The sequence below is a fragment of the Phocoena phocoena genome, chromosome 7 (assembly GCF_963924675.1).
Source record: "Phocoena phocoena chromosome 7, mPhoPho1.1, whole genome shotgun sequence".
Classification (NCBI taxonomy): Eukaryota; Metazoa; Chordata; class Mammalia; order Artiodactyla; family Phocoenidae; genus Phocoena; species Phocoena phocoena.
The window spans coordinates 69,418,639-69,438,364 of record NC_089225.1 but is presented as its reverse complement, the minus strand read 5'-3'; positions in this window follow the sequence as shown (position 1 = coordinate 69,438,364).

Sequence of the window (19,726 nt, the reverse complement as noted above, 5' to 3'; positions counted from 1 at the left end):
AACGACAAAACAAAATACATTCTCATGATAGCACCCTGGGTTTCCCTTGCAGACCTGTACTTCTTTTCTCCGTCCTGGTAGTTATGTTTGCCTGAGGGTGATTCTAGGTCCAGGACTGGCCAATAAACGCACCATAACCCTAGTCATAATTATTCATTTCAGGAATGGAAAGTTGGACTAAGTTAAAACAAAGAAAATCAAATCAACCCTTTTCGAAAACTATTTAGAAAGAAACAATCCCTATTCACTTGAGTTGACTGACTGGGGGATTGAAAGTCTAGTGGCTATTTTGTCTTCAGGATTCCTGCCCTAAAATGAATCCAACTCAGTGGAAAACAAAGCTATGAGAGTGAGTGCCTGGATTCAGCCATGTCTGAAGCATCACTACAGAACTGTCAATTATGATAACCAATACATATTTTGTTTTGCTTAACAGTTTTAATTGGTTTTCTGTCAAGTACAACCAAATAATCACTCTCAAATATGTTATTTACTAATGTGTAATATACACTTCGTTGAATTTGTATGTGACTTTTGCTAAATTGAGCTCACAGTATAAAATAATAATGGGCCAGAATGATTGATATATTAAAAACAATAAAAATTTTCTACAAAATTGTTATTCAGCAACTCTTTTGGTGTTTTGAAGGTATCTGTTGTTGTTGGAAGCTGAAAAGGGACATGATGTGCCTGCAGTAGATTTTTCAGAATCAGGAGGGCAAAACATATAGTTTAAAATGTTTGTGGGCTTCCCTGGTGGCACAGTGGTTGACAGTCCGCCTGCCGATGCGGGGGACACGGGTTCGTGCCCCGGTCCGGGGGGATCCCGCATGCCACGGAGCGGCTGGGCCCGTGAGCTGTGGACGCTGGGCCTGCGCGTCCGGAGCCTGTGCTCCGCAACGGGAGAGGCTGCAGCAGTGAAAGGCCCGCGTACCGCAAAAAAAGTTTGTGTTTTCTTAGGAAATCACACAATATAGCCTTTCATTAAATTTAGGTTGGAGTACGACATTAATCACATCTTCACTTCTGTTGAAGACAGTATAAATGTGATTGGTTTAAACAATTATAAATAAACAGATTCGGGATAGATGTGAACAACTTAATGAATCTGATACGCAATAAGAAATGTGGAGCTTTACTAATTAAAAAATTACACAAGATGAATAATATATCTTCCTTCCTGCAGAATTAATATTATGGTTTACGTGAAAGAAAATAAAAAACTGATTGGCAACTGAAGAGAATTATTCCAACCTGACTATACTCTAATAAGGTACTTTCTTATTTCTTTGAAGCTTTTCAGAAAGACACTAGCTAAGTAAATCTTTTGTGCCTTACTAACTGGTCTAGAAGTTCCTTAAGCAACTATCTGCTTTGACACCTGGACCTTTTATAGACTTTCACTGTCTGATAAGGATTTGATATCAACTATGTGGTACCTGAATGACCTATGTAAAAAAAAAAAAAAAAGACTTGAACTATCAGTGTTTATAGAACTGGAAAAATAAACTTTATTTTATAGAAGATCTAAGGATATATAAGATACCTGGGTCTACAGTTTCACAGTTTCATTTTTAAGAGTGGGTGTACAAGATATCATAAGGCACCAAAAAGTTCTCCCCAAATATTAGCTATAAAGAAATAAAAGTTTCGCTTACTGAAGTTCATTTTTCTTCATTGTTCCTTTGTTAAGAAAATAAAAATTATGGCCATTTTCTTTTTTTCTTAAATAGGTTTAAATATACTATATAAATATGCAATGCTACCCAAAGGCACCTGATTCTTTTCTAGAATCTTCTCTCCATTTTACCCCCTCTTTTTAGACCTAAGCCCCATCTCAAACAGAATTCAACAAACTATAATCACCAAAGAAAGAGGTCATAGATTACAAATATATATTTGAATCATTCTTTCCCCTGACCTCTCAGGATAGAGACTGTGCTATAAAATAAATATATAAAACACTTACAATAAACAAGTATTATATTTACCCAAGCTATAAACATCTTTCTCTTCAGCCTTCTCTGTTACACATTTTCCTCAACAGAAGAGAGACATTTCTATCTTGACTTGACAAAAGACAAAAAATATCTCAAACTCTTTCAGTTATTCTTCAGTTACTCTGTGATAAATGAAGATAGCTTCCTAGCTGTGAGCAAAGAAGATTGCAATCATCTCATCTGAGCCTAATCTCCTGAGGCACAAGGTCTCAAAACCCAATGATATAATTTAGCATAGATATAGCAAGCGTTTTCTTGGTTCACAGATTTATGGGAATAGTAAGAGGTGTGGAAACGTCAACATAATTAGGTCAAGTCTAACTTTATTTGACAATTAAATATTTTATAGGTAAGTTAGGTCAAAGTAACCTACAGAGCAGTTGTAACAAGGTGCCTATAACACTTATCCTCCCTCTCTCCTGGGGTATTTGCAAAGGAGTTATGTATGAAAGCACTTTCAAAACTGTAAAGGACTATACAAAGAGCAGATCATATTATTAAGCCAAAAAAGATGCATTCCAAACCTAAGTATCCATAAACAGATGAATGGATAAAGAAGATGTGGCACATGTATATAATGGAATATTACTCAGCCATAAAAAGGAATGAAATTGAGTTATTTGTAGTGAGGTGGATGGACCTAGAGTCTGTCATACAGTGTGAAGTAAGTCAGAATGAGAAAAACATACTGTATGCTAACACATATATATGGAATCTAAAAAAAAACAAAAAACAAAAACAGTTCTGAAGAACCTAGGGGCAGGACAGGATAAAGACGCAAATGTAGAGGATGTATTTGAGGAAACAGGGAGGGGGAAGGGTAAGCTGGGACGAAGTGAGAGAGTGACATGGATATATACACTACCAAATGTAAAACCGATAGCTAGTGGGAAGCAGCCGCATAACACAGGGAGATCAGCTCGGTGCTTTGTGTCCACCTAGACGGGTGGGATACAGAGGGTGGGAAGGAGACGCAAGAGGGAGGAGATATGGGATATATGTATACGTATAGCTGATTCACTTTGTTATACAGCAGAAACTAACACACCATTGTAAAGCAATTATACTCCAATAAAGATGTTAAAAAAAAAAGATGTATTCCAGGAACATTTATGACTTGTGCTGAAAAGGTAAAATTTACAGTCAAATTTCCCTTTTCTAACAAGTGATATCAGAGTCCACACATGCATGTAAACTTTTGCAAAGACATGTCATTAGAATTCAGCACTGAGCCACAGAAAATAGAAAAACATGTAATACCAACTATGTTTAATTTCCAAACTGTGAGTAGTTAAAAGAAGTAGGGCTTCCCTGGTGGTGCAGTGGTTAAGAATCTGCCTGCCAATGTGGGAGACACGGGTTCAAGCCCTGGTCCAGGAAGATCCCACATGCTGTGGAGCAACTAAGCCCGTGTGCCACAACTCCTGAGCCTGTGCTCTAGAGCCCATGAGCCACAACTACTGAGTCCACGTGCCACAGCTACTGAAGCCCACGTGCCTAGAGCCTGTGCTCCGCAACAAGGGAAGCCACCGCAATGAGAAGTTCACACCCCACAAAGCAGAGTAGCCCCCACTCACAGCAAACAGGGAAAAGCCCGCACGCAGCAACAAAGACCCAACGCAGCCAAAATTAATTAATTTTAATAAAACAACCCACTTTATTTTTAAAAAGTAAATGATTAAAGAGCAGTCTTTGAATGTTCTGAATCTATTATTATGAAGAAAGTAATAGTATTAGCCATGGCAGGTCACTCCTCTGGAGCACTCATGACTAGATAAAACTGGGCAAACCAGTCTTCATCTCTTTGCTATGCATGAAAGCATTTAAAATCAAATCAGTACAGTACATTCTTTTTTTTTTTTTTTTTTTTGCGGTACGCGGGCCTCTCACTGTTGTGGCCTCTCCCATTGCGGAGCAATGGCTCCGGATGCGCAGGCTCAGCAGCCATGGCTCACGGGCGCAGCCGCTCCGCGGCATGTGGGATCTTCCCGGACCGGGGCACGAACCTGTGTCCCCTGCATCGGCAGGCAGACTCTCAACCACTGGGCCACCAGGGAAGCCCAGTACAGTACATTCTTTTAGGCAATGAACACTTCATTTAATATCGACAAAGATATTACCAAGAGCACATCCTCTTAATGTTTTACTGTAATGACTCAACAGCAAAAGAGGTGAAATTACAGAAACAAAAAACTTCCAATTTCATAGATTGAGGCAAAGAGGAAACAATGAGCAAGGTACCTGTTTAAAAGATTTACCTGTATTTACCTGTCTCCAAAATATGACCGAAAGCTAGTTCTCTAATTTATAATAATCAGACTATGATGTTATAAAGATGTTCTTTCCTCATGTCCTCCCCAGTTTTATTCATCCAATGAACATTTATTAAATACCTGCTCAGTGCTCTGCACTCGGGATACAGATGAAGAAGTGGAGCTTTGAAGGTAGTAGAGGAATCAGACATGTAAGCATATTATAACTTGTTATTATAAAAGCAAAAATAGATGTCATCTTATTAGGAGCTTGCATCTAACTTAATTTCTAAATAGTAATCTATTTAAACTAGGTGAGCCACTGATGATGATTAATCTTTTAGGTTCTTCTAACTTTTCGAAATGTTTTCACTGGTATAACATTTTATTTTCAAAATAACCCTGCCCATATGTAGGGCTGTGTTTCCTTATTTTTCCAAAAAGAAAATCTATACAGTCAATATTGAGAGATGAATTACAAGCATCAGAACCAAGACACCCCAACTCAGCAATTCTACTTTCTATTCACGACTAGAGGATAACACATCTAGTTTGCAAGCTAAAATCCTGTGTACTAATTGTCATTTTATTTCACACATTTTTGGTGAACTCTAAATTTTTATTGATAATACTGGAAAAGAAAATCCCTCACCCATTGTAGTTAAAGCATGCTTTTGTGAGAAAATTATTCTAAGCTATGAATTGCTTATTATCAATGAAATAATGATGAAATTTATTTTTTGTCTATTAGAACCTAACAAGAAGACCTTTCACAGAAGAAAACAAGACAGTGTGAAGTCTGAAAGAATATACCAGGTGCTTGTACACAATGAAAATTGCTGCCTAATCAAGGAAACCATACTTTTCAAACTATTTACATCTTGCCAGTTGGATTATAAGTACAGCAATCACAGGCTTACTGTCTATCTGAATTAGATAAAAACTGCATCACTTTCTTTGTGCTTGGTACATAGTACATGCTCAATAGATACATGGGAAAGATTTGGGGGAGAAACAGCCAAAAGACTGCTAGAAGAGAGAAAAGTCTTATGAATAGGTTATCAAGTTCCACCTTAACAAAAATCAAACAAATAAAGAAACTAACGATAATAAAACCACACATACACACACACACACACACACACACACACACACACAGAGTTAACCAGAAGCAACACATACATTTAAAAGCATTTAGGGCTTCCGGGAAGATGGCGGAAGAGTAAGACGGGGAGATCGCCTTACTCCCCACAGATACACCAGAAATACATCTACACGTGGAACAACTCCTACAGAACACCTACTGAACGCTGGCAGAAGACCTCAGACCTCCCAAAAGACAAGAACCGCCCCCCCCCCCCCCCCCCCCACGTACCTGGGTAGGGCAAAAGAAAAAAGAATAAACAGAGACAAAAGGATAGGGACGGGACCTGCACCAGTGGGAGGGAGCTGTGAAGGAGGAAAAGTCTCCATACACTAGGAAGCCCCTTCGCGCACGGAGACTGCGCGTGGCGGAGCGGGAAAGCTTCAGGGCCGCAGAGGAGAGCACAGAAATAGGGGTGCGGAGGGCAAAGCGGAGAAATTCCCGCACAGAGGATCAGGGCCGACCGGCACTCACCAGCCCGAGAGGCTTGTCTGCTCCCCCACCGGGGCGGGCGGGGCTGGGAGCTGAGGCTCGGGCTTCGGTCGGAGCGCCGGGAGAGGACTGGGGTTGGCGGTGTGAACACAGCTTGCAGGAGGTTAGTGCGCCACGGCTAGCCGGGAGGGAGTCCGGAGAAAAGTCTGGACCTGCCGAAGAGGCAAGAGACTTTTTCTTCCCTCTTTGTTTCCTGGTGCGCCAGGAGAGGCGATTAAGAACGCTGCTTAAAGGAGCTCCAGAGACGGGCGCGAGCCACGGCTAAAAGTGCAGACCCCAGAGACAGACATGAGACGCTAAGGCCGCTGCTGCCGCCAACAAGAAGCCTGTGTGCGAGCACAGGTCACTATCCACATCCCCCTTCCGGGGAGCCTGTGCAGCCCGCCACTGCCAGAGTCCCGGGATCCAGGGGCACCTCCCCCGGGAGAACGCACGGCGCACCTCAGGCTGGTGCAACGTCACGCCGGCCTCTGACTCCGCAGGCCCGCCCCGCACTCCGTGCCCCTCCCTCCCCCCGGCCTGAGTGAGCCAGAGCCCCCAAATCAGCAGCTCCTTTAACCCCGTCGTGTCTGAGCAAAGAACAGACGCCCTCCGGCAACCTACACGCACAGGCAGGGCCAAATCCAAAGCTGAGCCCCTGGGAGCTGTGAGAACAAAGAAGAGAAAGGGAAATCTCTCGCAGCAGCCTCAGGAGCAGCGGATTAAAGCTCCCCAACCAACTTGATGTCTGTGGAATACATGAATAGACAATGAATCATCCCAAATTAAGGAGGTGGACTTTGAGAGCAAGATTTATAACTTTTTTCCCTCTTCCTCTTTTTGTGAGTGTGTATGTGTATGCTTCTGTGTGAGATTTTGTCTGTATAACTTTGCTTCCACCATTTGTCCTAGGGTTCTATCCATCCGTTTTTTGGTTTCTTTGTTTTTTTTTTAATTTTTTTTCTTAATATTTTTTATTTCAATAACTTTATTTTATTTTACTTTATCTTCTTTCTTTCTTTCTTTCTTTCCTTCTTTCCTTCCTTCCTTCCTTCCTTCCTTCCCTCCTTTACACAACAAATCATCCCAAATTGAGGAGGTGAACTTTGAGAGCAAGATTCATGATTTTTTCCCCTTTTCCTCTTTTTGTGAGTGTGTATGCGTATGCTTCTGTGTGACATTATGTCTGTAGAGCTTTGCTTCCACCATTTGTCCTAGTGTTCTATCCGACCATTCTTTTTATTATTTAAAAAATTTTTTTTCTCTTAATAATTATTTTTTTATTTTAATAACTTTATTATATTTTATCTTCTTTCTTTCTTTTTTTCCTTCCTTCCCTCCTTCCTTCCTCCCTCCCTCCCTCCTTTCTTTCTTTCTTTCTAATTCTACTAATTCTTTCTTTCTGCTTCTTCTCCCTTTTATTCTGAGCCGTGTGCATGAAAGGCTGTTGGTGCTGCAGCCAGGAGTCAGTGCTGTGCCTCTGAGGTGGGAGAGCCAACTTCAGGACACTGGTCCACAAGACACCTCCCAGCTCCACATAATATCAAACGGCAAAAATCACCCAGAGATCTCCATCTCAACAACAGCACCCAGCTTCACTCAACAACCAGCAAGCTACACTGCTGGACATCCTATGCCAAATAACTAGCAAGACAGGAACACAACCCCACCCATTAGCAGAAAGGCTGCCTAAAATCCTAATAAGTCCACAGACACCCCAAAACACACCACCAGACATGGACCTGCCCACCAGAAAGACAAGATCCAGCCTCATCCACAAGAACACAGGCAGTACTCCCCTCCACCAGGAAGCCTACACAACCCACTGAACCAACCTTAGCCACTGGGGACAGACACCAAAAGCAACAGGAACTATGAACCTGCAGCCTGCAAAAAGGAGACCGCAAACACAGTAAGATAAGCAAAATGAGAAGACAGAAAAACACAGCAGACGAAGAAGGAAGATAAAAACCCACCAGACCTAACAAATGAAGAGGAAATAGGCAGTCTACCTGAAAAAGAATTCAGAATGATAGTAAAGATGATCCAAACTCTTGGAAAGAGAATAGACAAAATGCAAGAAACATTTAACAAGGACCTAGAAGAACTAAAGATGAAACAAACAACGATGAACAACACAATAAATGAAATTAAAAATACTCTAGATGGGATCAATAGCAGAATAACTAAGGCAGAAGAATGGATAAGTGACCTGGAAGATAAAATAGTGGAAATAACTACTGTAGAGCAGAATAAAGAAAAAAAAATGAAAGGAACTGAGGACAGTCTCAGAGACCTCTGGGACAACATTAAACGCACCAACATTCAAATTATAGGGGTTCCAGAAGAAGAAGAGAAAAAGAAAGGGACTGAGAAAATATTTGAAGAGATTATAGTTGAAAACTTCCGTAATATGGTAAAGGAAATAGTTAATCAAGTCCAGGAAGCACAGAGAGTCCCATACAGGATAAATCCAAGGAGAAATACTCCAAGAGACATATTAATCAAACTGTCAAAACTTAAATACAAAGAAAACATATTAAAAGCAGCAAGGGAAAAACAACAAATAACACACAAGGGAATCCCCATAAAGTTAACAGCTGATCATTCAGCAGAAACTGTGCAAGCCAGAAGGGACTGGCAGGACATATTTAAAGTGATGAAGGAGAAAAACCTGCAACCAAGATTACTCTACCCAGCAAGGATCTCATTCAGATTTGATGGAGAAATTAAAACCTTTACAGACAAGCAAAAGCTGAGAGAGTTCAGCACCACCAAACCAGCTTTACTACAACTGCTAAAGGAACTTCTCTAGGCAAGAAACACAAGAGAAAGAAAAGACCTACAATAACGAACCCAAAACAATTAAGAAAATGGGAATAGGAACATACATATCGATAATTACCTTAAATGTAAATGGACTAAATGCTCCCACCAAAAGACACAGATTGGCTGAATGGATACAAAAACAAGACCCATATATTTGCTGTCGACAAGAGACTCACTACAGACCTAGAGACACATACAGACTGAAAGTAAGGGGATGGAAAAAGATATTCCATGCAAATGGAAACCAAAAGAAAGCTGGAGTAGCATTTCTCATATCAGACAAAATAGACTTTAAAATAAAGACTATTAGAAGAGACAAAGAAGGACACTACATCATGGATCAAGGGATCGATCCAAGAAGAAGATATAACAATTGTAAATATTTATGCACCCAACATAGGAGCACCTCAATACATAAGGCAAATACTAACAGCCATAAAAGGGGAAATCAACGGTAACACATTCATAGTTGGGGACTTTAACACCCCACTTTAACCAATGGACAGATCATCCAAAATGAAAATAAATAAGGAAACACAAGCTTTAAGTGATACATTAAACAAGATGGACTTAATTGATACTTATAGGACATTCCATCCAAAAACAAAAGAATACACATTTTGCTCAAGTGCTCGTGGAACATTCTCCAGGATAGATCATATCTTGGGTCACAAACCAAGCCTTGGTAAATTTAAGTAAATTGAAATTGTATCAAGTATCTTTTCCGACCACAACACTATGAGACTAGATATCAATTACAGGAAAAGATCTGTGAAAAATACAAACACATGGAGGCTAAACAATACACTACTTAATAACCAAGTGATCACTGAAGAAATCAAAGAGGAAATCAAAAAATACCTAGAAACAAATGACAATGGAGACACGACGACCCAAAATCTATGGGATGAAGCAAAAGCATTTCTAAGAGGGAAGTTTATAGCAATACAATCCTACCTTAAGAAAGAGGAAACATCTCGAATAAACAACCTAACCTTGCACCTGAAGCAATTAGAGAAAGAAGAACAAAAGAACCGCAAAGTTAGCAGAAGGAAAGAAATCATAAAAATCAAATCAGAAATAAATGAAAAAGAAATGAAGGAAACAATAGCAAAGATCAATAATACTAAAAGCTGGTTCTTTGAGAATATAAACAAAATTGATACACCATTAGCCAGACTCATCAAGAAAAAAAGGGAGAGGACTCAAATCAATAGAATTAGAAATGAAAAAGGAGAAGTAACAACTGACACTGCAGAAATACAAAAGATCATGAGAGATTACTACAAGCAACTCTATGCCAAAAAAATGGACAATCTGGAAGAAATGGACAAATTCTTAGAAATGCACAACCTTCCAAGACAGAATCAGGAAGAAATAGAAAATATGAACAGACCAATCACAAGCACTGAAATTGAAACTGTGATTAAAAATATTCCAACAAACAAAAGCCCAGGACCATATGGCTTCACAGGCAAATTCTATCAAACATTTAGAGAAGAGCTAACACCTATCCTTCTCAAACTCTTCCAAAATATAGCAGAGGGAGGAACACTCCCAAACTCATTCTAAAAGGCCACCATCACCCTGATACCAAAACCAGACAAGGATGTCACAAAGAAAGAAAACTACAGGGCAATATCACTGAGGAACATAGATGCAAAAATCCTCAACAAAATACTAGCAAACAGAATCCAGTAGCACATTAAAAGGATCATACACCATGATCAAGTGGGGTTTATTCCAGGAATGCAAGGATTCTTCAATACACTCAAATCAATCAACATGATACACCATATTAACAAATTGAAGGCGAAGAACCATATGATCATCTCAATAGATACAGAGAAAGCTTTCGACAAAATTCAACACCGATTTATGATAAAAACCCTGCAGAAAGTAGGCATAGAGGGAAATTTCCTCAACATAATAAAGGTCATATATGACAAACCCACAGCAACATTGTCCTCAACGGTGAAAAACTGAAAGCATTTCCACTAAGATCAGGAGCAAGACAAGGTTGCCCACTCTCACCACTCTTATTCAACATAGTTTTGGAAGTTTTAGCCACAGCAATCAGAGAAGAAAAAGAAATAAAAGGAATCCAAATTGTAAAAGAAGTAAAGCTGTCACTGTTTGCAGATGACATGATACTATACATAGAGAATCCTAAAGATGCTACCAGAAAACTACTAGAGCTAATCAATGAATTTGGTAAAGTAGCAGGATACAAAATTAATGCACAGAAATCTCTGGCATTCCTATACACTAATGATGAAAAATCTGAAAGTGAAATCAAGAAAACACTCCCATTTACCATTGCAACAAAAAGAATAAAATATCTAGGAATAAACCTACCTAAGGAGACAAAAGACCTGTATGCGGAAAATTATAAGACACTGATGAAAGAAATTAAAGAAGATACAAATAGATGGAGAGATATACCATGTTCTTGAATTGGAAGAATCAACATTGTGCAAATGACTCTACTACCTAAAGCAATCTACAGATTCAATGCAATCCCTATCAAACTACCACTGGCATTTTTCACAGAACTAGAACAAAAAATTTCACAATTTGTATGGAAACACAAAAGACCCCGAATAGCCAAAGCAATCTTGAGAACGAAAAACGGAGCTGGAGGAATCAGACTCCCTGACTTCAGACTATACTACAAAGCTACAGTAATCAAGGCAGTATGGTACTGGCACAAAAACAGAAAGATAGCTCAATGGAACAGGATAGAAAGTCCAGAGATAAACCCACGCACATATGGTCACCTTATCTTTGATAAAGGAGGCAGGAATGTACAATGGAGAAAGGACAGCCTCTTCAATAAGTGGTGCTGGGAAAAATGGACAGGTACATGTAAAAGTATGAGATTAGATCACTCCCTAACACCATACACAAAAATAAGCTCAAAATGGATTAAAGACCTAAATGTAAGGCCAGAAACTATAAAACTCTTAGAGGAAAACATAGGCAGAACACTCTATGACATAAATCACAGCAAGATCCTTTTGACCCACCTCCTAGAGAAATGGAAATAAAAACAAAAATAAACAAATGGAACCTAATGAAACTTCAAAGCTTTTGCACAGCAAAGGAGACCATAAACAAGACCAAAAGACAACCCTCAGAATGGGAGAAAGTGTTTGCAAATGAGGCAACTGACAAAGGATTAATCTCCAAAATATATAAGCAGCTCATGCAGCTCAATAACAAAAAAACAAACAACCCAATCCAAAAATGGGCAGAAGACCTAAATAGATATTTCTCCAAAGAAGATATACAGAATGCCAACAAACACATGAAAGAATGCTCAACATCATTAATCATTAGAGAAATGCAAATCAAAACTACAATGAGATATCATCTCACACCAGTCAGAATGGCCATCATCAAAAAATCTAGAAACAATAAATGCTGGAGAGGGTGTGGAGAAAAGGGAACCCTCTTGCACTGTTGGTGGGAATGTAAATTGATACAGCCACTGTGGAGAACAGTATGGAGGTTCCTTTAAAAACTACAAATGGAACTACCATATGACCCAGCAATCCCACTACTGGGCATATACCCTGAGAAAACCATAATTCAAAAAGAGTCATGTACCAAAATGTTCATTGCAGCTCTTATTTACAATAGCCCGGAGATGGAAACAACCTAAGTGGCCATCATCAGACGAATGGATAAAGAAGATGTGGCACATATATACAATGGAATATTACTCAGCTGTAAAAAGAAACGAAATTGAGCTATTTGTAATGAGGTGGATAGACCTAGAGTCTGTCATACAGAGTGAAGTAAGTCAGAAAGAGAAAGACAAATACCGTATGCTAAAACATATATGGAATCTAAAAAAAAAAAATTGGTCATGAAGAGCCTAGGGGCAAGATGGGAATAAAGATGCAGACCTACTAGAGAATGGACTTGAGGATATGGGGAGGGGGAAGGGTAAGCTGTGACAAAGCGAGAGAGAGGCATGGACATATATACACTACCAAATGTATGGTAGATAGCTTGTGGGAAGCAGCCGCATAGCACAGGGAGATCAGCTTGGTGCTTTGTGACCGCCTGGAGGGGTGGGATTGGGAGGGTGGGAGGGAGGGAGACTCAAGAGGGAAGAGAGATGGGAACATATGTATATGTATAACTGATTCACTTTGTTATAAAGCAGAAACTAACACACCATTGTAAAGCAATTATACTCCAATAAAGATGGGGGGGAAAAAAGCATTTAAAGACAACCTCCTCTCACATTTTTAAAATTCTGACTCTCCTTCTTTTTTTTTTTTTAACATCTTTATTGGAGTATAATTGCTTTACAATGATGTGTTAGTTTCTGCTTTATAACAAAGTGAATCAGCTTTACATATACGTATATCCCTATACCTCTTCCCTCTTGCATCTCCCCCACTCCTACCCTCCCTATCCCACCCCTCTAGGTGGTCACAAAGCACGGAGCTGATCTCCCTGTGCTATGCGGCTGCTTCCCACTAACTATCAGTTTTACATTTGGTAGTTTATATATGTACATGCCACCCAATGGAATATTACTCAGCCATAAAAATAAACGAAATTGAGTTATCTGTAGTGACTCTGCTTTTTGCCAGTGTTACCTGTGTACTATTTGAGTATCTGCTCAGGGACTTTATCCGAGATAGAGACAACACTCTGAGATGCAATCTTTATCACTTTTTAAAACTGAAAGGGCCTTACCTACTTACAGATGTCTCCATTATCAAATAAGTTTAACTCCCTTTAGAAGCTGTTTATATATTTTTAAGCCCCACCTATGGGTTGAAATAACCCATAAAGTAGTAAATGAAAATTAAGTTTGAAAGAAAAATTTGTGAATTAAATGAGGGTGATAAATAAAATATGCAATGAGAGTCAAGGAAGGCCTCTAAAACTAAGTGAGGAACAATTATTTCTCATTTATTGATTGTTTCATCAAGGCCAAAATACATTGAGGGCCAAGGATGAGCAGGTCACTGGGCTAGTGTTTCAGGTTCTCTAACCACTGCACTCCTTGTGCCAAAGTAATTTCTCACTATATGCAAACTGGCCATCTGTTTCTCCCAAAATGCCTGCCGTGCCAATAAATCCCATCTATAAGGGTCCTGCCCTCATCCTCCTGCTAAGAGATTAACCTGCCAGGAAGCACTTGGCATAACCCTTCGCCTCTGAGGTGACTAGAGTGAGCACCTGAGCTAAGACTACATCATCTAAGGCTTAAGCGGGGACCTTGTGCAAAAGCTCCACCTAAACAAAGTAACAGTGGGTTACCTGAACCAAGGACATGTTCTAGATTCTGAACTCTGACATGGAAGAGAATCAGACTATTTGGGGCAGAAAAATAAGACGCAGGGAGAAAATGCTTAACAGATGTTCTGAGGCAGTAGAAATCATGAAGAATAACTACTATAAGTGATCAGAAACTGAGTCAGAAGAAAGAGAAATATAAAGAGAGAGGATGCTGGTAGCAGCAGGAAAAGCAGAGGGAAGGGAGCTACATCATTCCAGTGGCAGAGAATCAACTCTGTCACTAGGGGGCAGAGAGGCAATCAGCTCAGAGCTGTACTGGTTACTTCCCATTTCTGAATCTCAATCCACCTTCCCTGGGTTCCCTTAAAGGCTAAACACATGTCTGGCACGCCTGTCTTTTTCATTCCTAAATATAACCTTACTGAAGTAACCTGAGTGAGCCCTTTTCCTCGCATCAAAAGAAACTAACATCATCTCTTCTGTCTGGGCTCAACAGTCACCTAAGGAATCAGTCTTAAAACCACAAATGAACAAAACTTCACCATATATAACATTGTAAAAATAATAGAAAAAAAAATGGTATCAAATTAATACATTCTCAAAGAATTATAGTAATCCAATGAAAAGGAAAAAAAGCCACACAAATTTATACAGCTCAAATCACTGAAAAAAGTGTACTCTCCAAAAAAGAAAATATGCTCTACATCTTGTAGACATCTGTTCTCCTACAGCTAATTCAAAAGCAAAAACAAACAAATCTGTGCTGATTTTTCTCATTCTTTATAAGAACAATAAAGCAAACACAATTTCTCTACAGCTTCTGTATTTCTTTTGCTATGTGTAAAACATTTTTTTAACTCAAGGCTTAGACTATATCAATATAGTAAAAAATATAATACATTCTTTTCAATTTTACAGGCCTCCCAACACCAGGTAGTCCATACATTTTTTTCCTAGCTTATCCTTATTTATATATTAGATTTTATTTTCCTATATTATAAAATATTAGGTACAGAATTTTTACCATACTTAAAAATGATATCCTGCAGGGGGGAAGAAGGAAGGAGGATGAGATAAAGGGAAAGAGAGGGTCAAAAGGGAGAAGAAGAGAGGATAGGATGTAGAAAGGATGGAAAGGAGAAATGGAAGGATGCAATGGGGGGGATGGGGGGAGGAGAAGGGAGGCAAAGGACGAATGCTTACAGTGTGCCATGGAGCATCACCACATCCTTACCCCCAGGCTTCACTGCAGGTCCCCACCCACCCACTCTAGAGCCAAAGCACAGTAGGGAAGAGAGCAAATAGGCTTTTCCATTTCTCATTCATTGATGTTGGTCACTCATCTTACTGGCTGAAGGACATGCTGATTGTTCTGACTCACAGCCTCCTCCCTCCTAAGCCACCCACTCTGGTAAGAGGATACAGACACCCACGTTCCTAACTGTGTATCCCTTCTGTGGGCCTCGGTATATAACTGTTACTAACTTGGTACCTGTCTGAGTTTCTAGGATAATACTATACTTCTGTCACACCTCCAGAACTAAAACTTGATAAATAAATCCTACTCGATGACATGGGCTGACCTAGAACTCAAAAAAAAACCTGTGAAAGCCCAGGATATATATGTATTAAATGCCATCTGATTCTCCATGGCTGTGTCAGACCCATAAGTCAATGCTCCCTGTTGCTTCATCCTGAACTCCTGGAACTAATCTATTTTCTCAAAAGCGGCTGGAGGTAGTCTAAGGTAACTTTGGACACAATGGCTCTGTCCACCCACTGGAACTCAACTGTCTGCCCTATGGCTAAGGCAACTTCTCCAGCCCGTGCCCTCTTCTTTATCCCTTCCGTCAGTTCACACAGAGACAGACAAATGCTGAGATAAGAGAAAAACTGGAATCATTGCTCCAGTAACTAAAATTCATTCATTTAACCAATACTTATTGAGCGTTAGGGATATGTCCAGACGGTAGAGATATAATGATGAACAAGACAGATTCTCTGCCCTCAAGTAACTTATGTTCTGTTTATCTACATATATAAACCAAAATCTAAGGACATACAAAGGTAAAATCATTGTCTGTTTTTTACTACAACAAATAAAAATATGTGAGCTCTCTTCTTGGAGACAGACCACTCCAAATGAGTTCGGCTTCATTAGAACATGGATGCAGATGCTGAGGGCCTAGTACCATGAACCTGGTACTCCGAACATGCTGCTTGGGATGTAAAATCTTCACTTTCCTCTGTGAATTCTCTCCACAGGCATCTCTGTACCAATAAGTTACCCTGGTAATCCTGGGAATCTGAAACTGTTCTCAGTGGGCACTTCCCATCCATGTAACAGGACTGCAAACTCCCACGAAGAAAGCCAACAGGAATTTCTCTGGTATTTGCCAGCACAGCATTGCGAAAGGGCTTCTGACTACTTGAGCACCATTGGCAGGATGATCGGATAGGAAACAACAAGGACTTATTTATTTATTTAACTATAGCAAATGATTCTTTTGAGCAACACAGAGGGAGGTAGGCTAGTTCTAAATAAGAGAGATGATAAAGTAGCCATAGCATACATTAAAACCACTGCATGTAAATTGAAGATTTTTAATATACCTTTTGTAAAACTGCAAACACAATCTATTACAAGCAATATTACACAAGCATATGAAGTATAACTAGCAAGACCATTGCCACTGGTCAGCTCCCAAAGGTGTCACAAATTAGGTAAGTTGAAATAAGCCCTTATCTTCATGATTGTCAAAGCTGCTCCGCTCCCAAATTCTTCAACTAGGAAAATGTTGCCAGCTCTCAAGTTACATATTTCTCCCCTTTACTCAACTCCCTATAGCCTGTCACCATGTCTTTTCCATTTAACTTTCAAAAGAGCTCTAGAATCTATTGCATCTTCTCCATTCCCTCTGCCCAACATTAATAACACTCTGTCTTGAATCGGACTAACTCTCCTTACCTATATGTTTCCCCCAGATCTTACTCTACCTTCTGGCAGCAATAGCTTGGAAATGCAAATCTTGATTCTGCCACCCACCGATTAACCATCCTTCAGTGCATCCTTGGAATGTGCAGGATAAATTTTACACTCCTCCATAATTTGGTCCCTGCAAACACTGCTAAACCCAACTCTCGTCAACCATTACTTGATGCATATCCATTGCTTTCAATAGTTCCTGTTCAATGGATTCAATTCCCTGAGTGACCACAAAGTTATTGCAAAGCATCTTCAAATCGACAGGTGCACCAAGTACCTTCTATAGACTAAAAATGTCACACACGAAGACATACTATAACTGTTCAAAGGTGTAAAAATGAACCCTTGAAAGTACCAAAGGAAAATAGATGTTATAACTCTGAATTCTCACAAGTGACAAAAATAATATTTTCCAGAAGAAAAAACAGGCAATGATGTTAATAGAAAAGATATTAAGAATTGGGAAGGAGATAATTTTTTTCAAAATTTAGTATTTCCATTGTTCCTGGGAAATGAAGAGTGGAAAGGTCTTTCCAGTCACTTAGACAGCTATATCTTCCACCTGTCTTTAAAATCCATGTTGTTTTTTTTTAATTAGACAGAACCCACCTCCTATTAAGCATCAGTTTCTTTTTCTGTACCTACTCTATTCCTTTAACTGGTTGGAAGTAAGTGGTGATAATTCTCCAGATGCTTCAATTGTCACATATTTGATAGAAAAAGCCACTGTGCACACCAAAGGAATCAAAGAATGTTCTACTCTCTTGGCCAGTTTTACCTAGCAATCTTCTAAATCAGATAATAGAGAAAGAAATACAGAGAAAGAATCCACACTCTGCAATGTTCAGAGGCTTGTGAAAGAAAGATAATCATTTAATATCTTGGCATATGGCTAGGAGGACTGTAGCTACTATTTCTGTGAAAGGCCTGGAGTCATCGATGAATGTAAATTTAAGACTTTAGAAGAACAAGCAACAAATTAACAGGCGTACTTGTAAGTCCCTCAGGCACTTAATAAGGGAATAAAATTCACATCTGTTCAGTGTCAAAAGGACATAAACCGTCCACTGTTTTGTTTATAAACATGTGCAGGTGAGTAAGTCATCATCAATTATACCACCTGCAGAAATAAGTCAGTTACATATGTAGAACAATGCTTTTCCTCTTTATATTATAAACGCTAAAAGGTTTTAAAATGTACAAATGCCTGGGCGCTATGCATTTCTAACTTAAATAGTATGAAATAAGGCTTAGGTATGTGTTTCTTGAAAATGACTGGAGAGAAAGGTGTCTGTGGCATAAAATAATAAGTGAATAAATGAAGGAGTGATTGACATAAATGAAGACACCTACTTCCTATCAAATACGTTTACAGAGCACATCATGTTTTGAATGCTGCATACAATATTTAGCACTTAATATCTAATGGCCAAGATATCTGTAATTGTCATCTGCTCAATATTACACAGTACAAACAGTTTAGAAAGGCAAAGAGCTTCAAATTACTAATTTGTTGGGGAAAATAATTAAGTTTTCAGGTTTATGTCACCATGAAAGAGGAGCTCTTTCCGTGATTGCATGGAATGGCAATAGCCTTCAAGTGTGTGGTAACTCATGATATATTAAAACCAAGACTGTTCTTTGGGCTACTTACTTTTCAGTTTTTATAACGATAATAAAATTAAATATCAACTTCCACAATAAAATTTCTAGAAGGCAGTTTGTGTCTTATTGCCCCGCCTCAAAATAAGCTGATCATATCTTCCTAACCTTCCAGAAACAGCAGCCAAATAGTTTCCACTCAGTCTCTTCCTCCAGCATCCCATCAGACAAGAGCACTGCCAAGTGTACAGAGATCAAGCACTGTGCACACCCTACCCAACCAAAGACCAAATGGCTCACCACTGACTTAGTCAACATTAACAATTAAATCAATCTTCCGGTTAAGAAACCAGAATAAAGGCTTCACAGGTGGAAGCAGCTCTTACAGCCAAAGGGCTTTCCACAATTTGACACATCCAAGATTTGGTGCCAGAAAAGGTGATGAAAACCTTGGAACGTTTCTAGCAGAGGAAATTTTCACTGCTTGAAATATCAGTGTTAAAAAAAAATGTAGAGTTGTTTACAGTGCTCAATCAGGATTCTTTAAAAGCTATGCTAAGTATAGACTTTTTGGGTTGGGATTGAAGAGCTTTCTGTTTGAAATTTATTAGCAGTTCAGAGTAGAAATGAAGCCTGTTTTGGTCAGAATACATTTTTTTTAGTCACGAGGGATACTTTATAAGATCATAACTAGAGAATCTGAGAATGAACTAGGTAAAATCATCAGCGTAAACCCGTGAGGCACTAACTACAGGATGTCAGTCAAAGAGAATTGAAGATCAAGAGGCAGCGGAGCTTATTTCCAAGGGGGAAACAAAATTCTCCGACATTGAAGAGTTCACATCTCGTTACAAAATGTTAACAAATCTTGATAATCAAGATATTGTTAGGGCTTCCCTGGTGGCGCAGTGGTTGAGAGTCCGCCTGCCTATGCAGTGGACACGGGTTCGTGCCCCGGTCCGGGAAGATCCCACATGCCGCGGAGCGGCTGGTCCCGTGAGCCATGGCCGCTGAGCCTGCGCGTCCGGAGCCTGTGCTCCGCAACGGGAGAGGCCACAACAGTGAGAGGCCCACGTACCACACACACACAAAAAAAGATATTTTTAAAGCAACTATAGTCATAAAATATGGAACCATCACAAAATAAACACTGAAAGCCTCTACACTTAGCTAG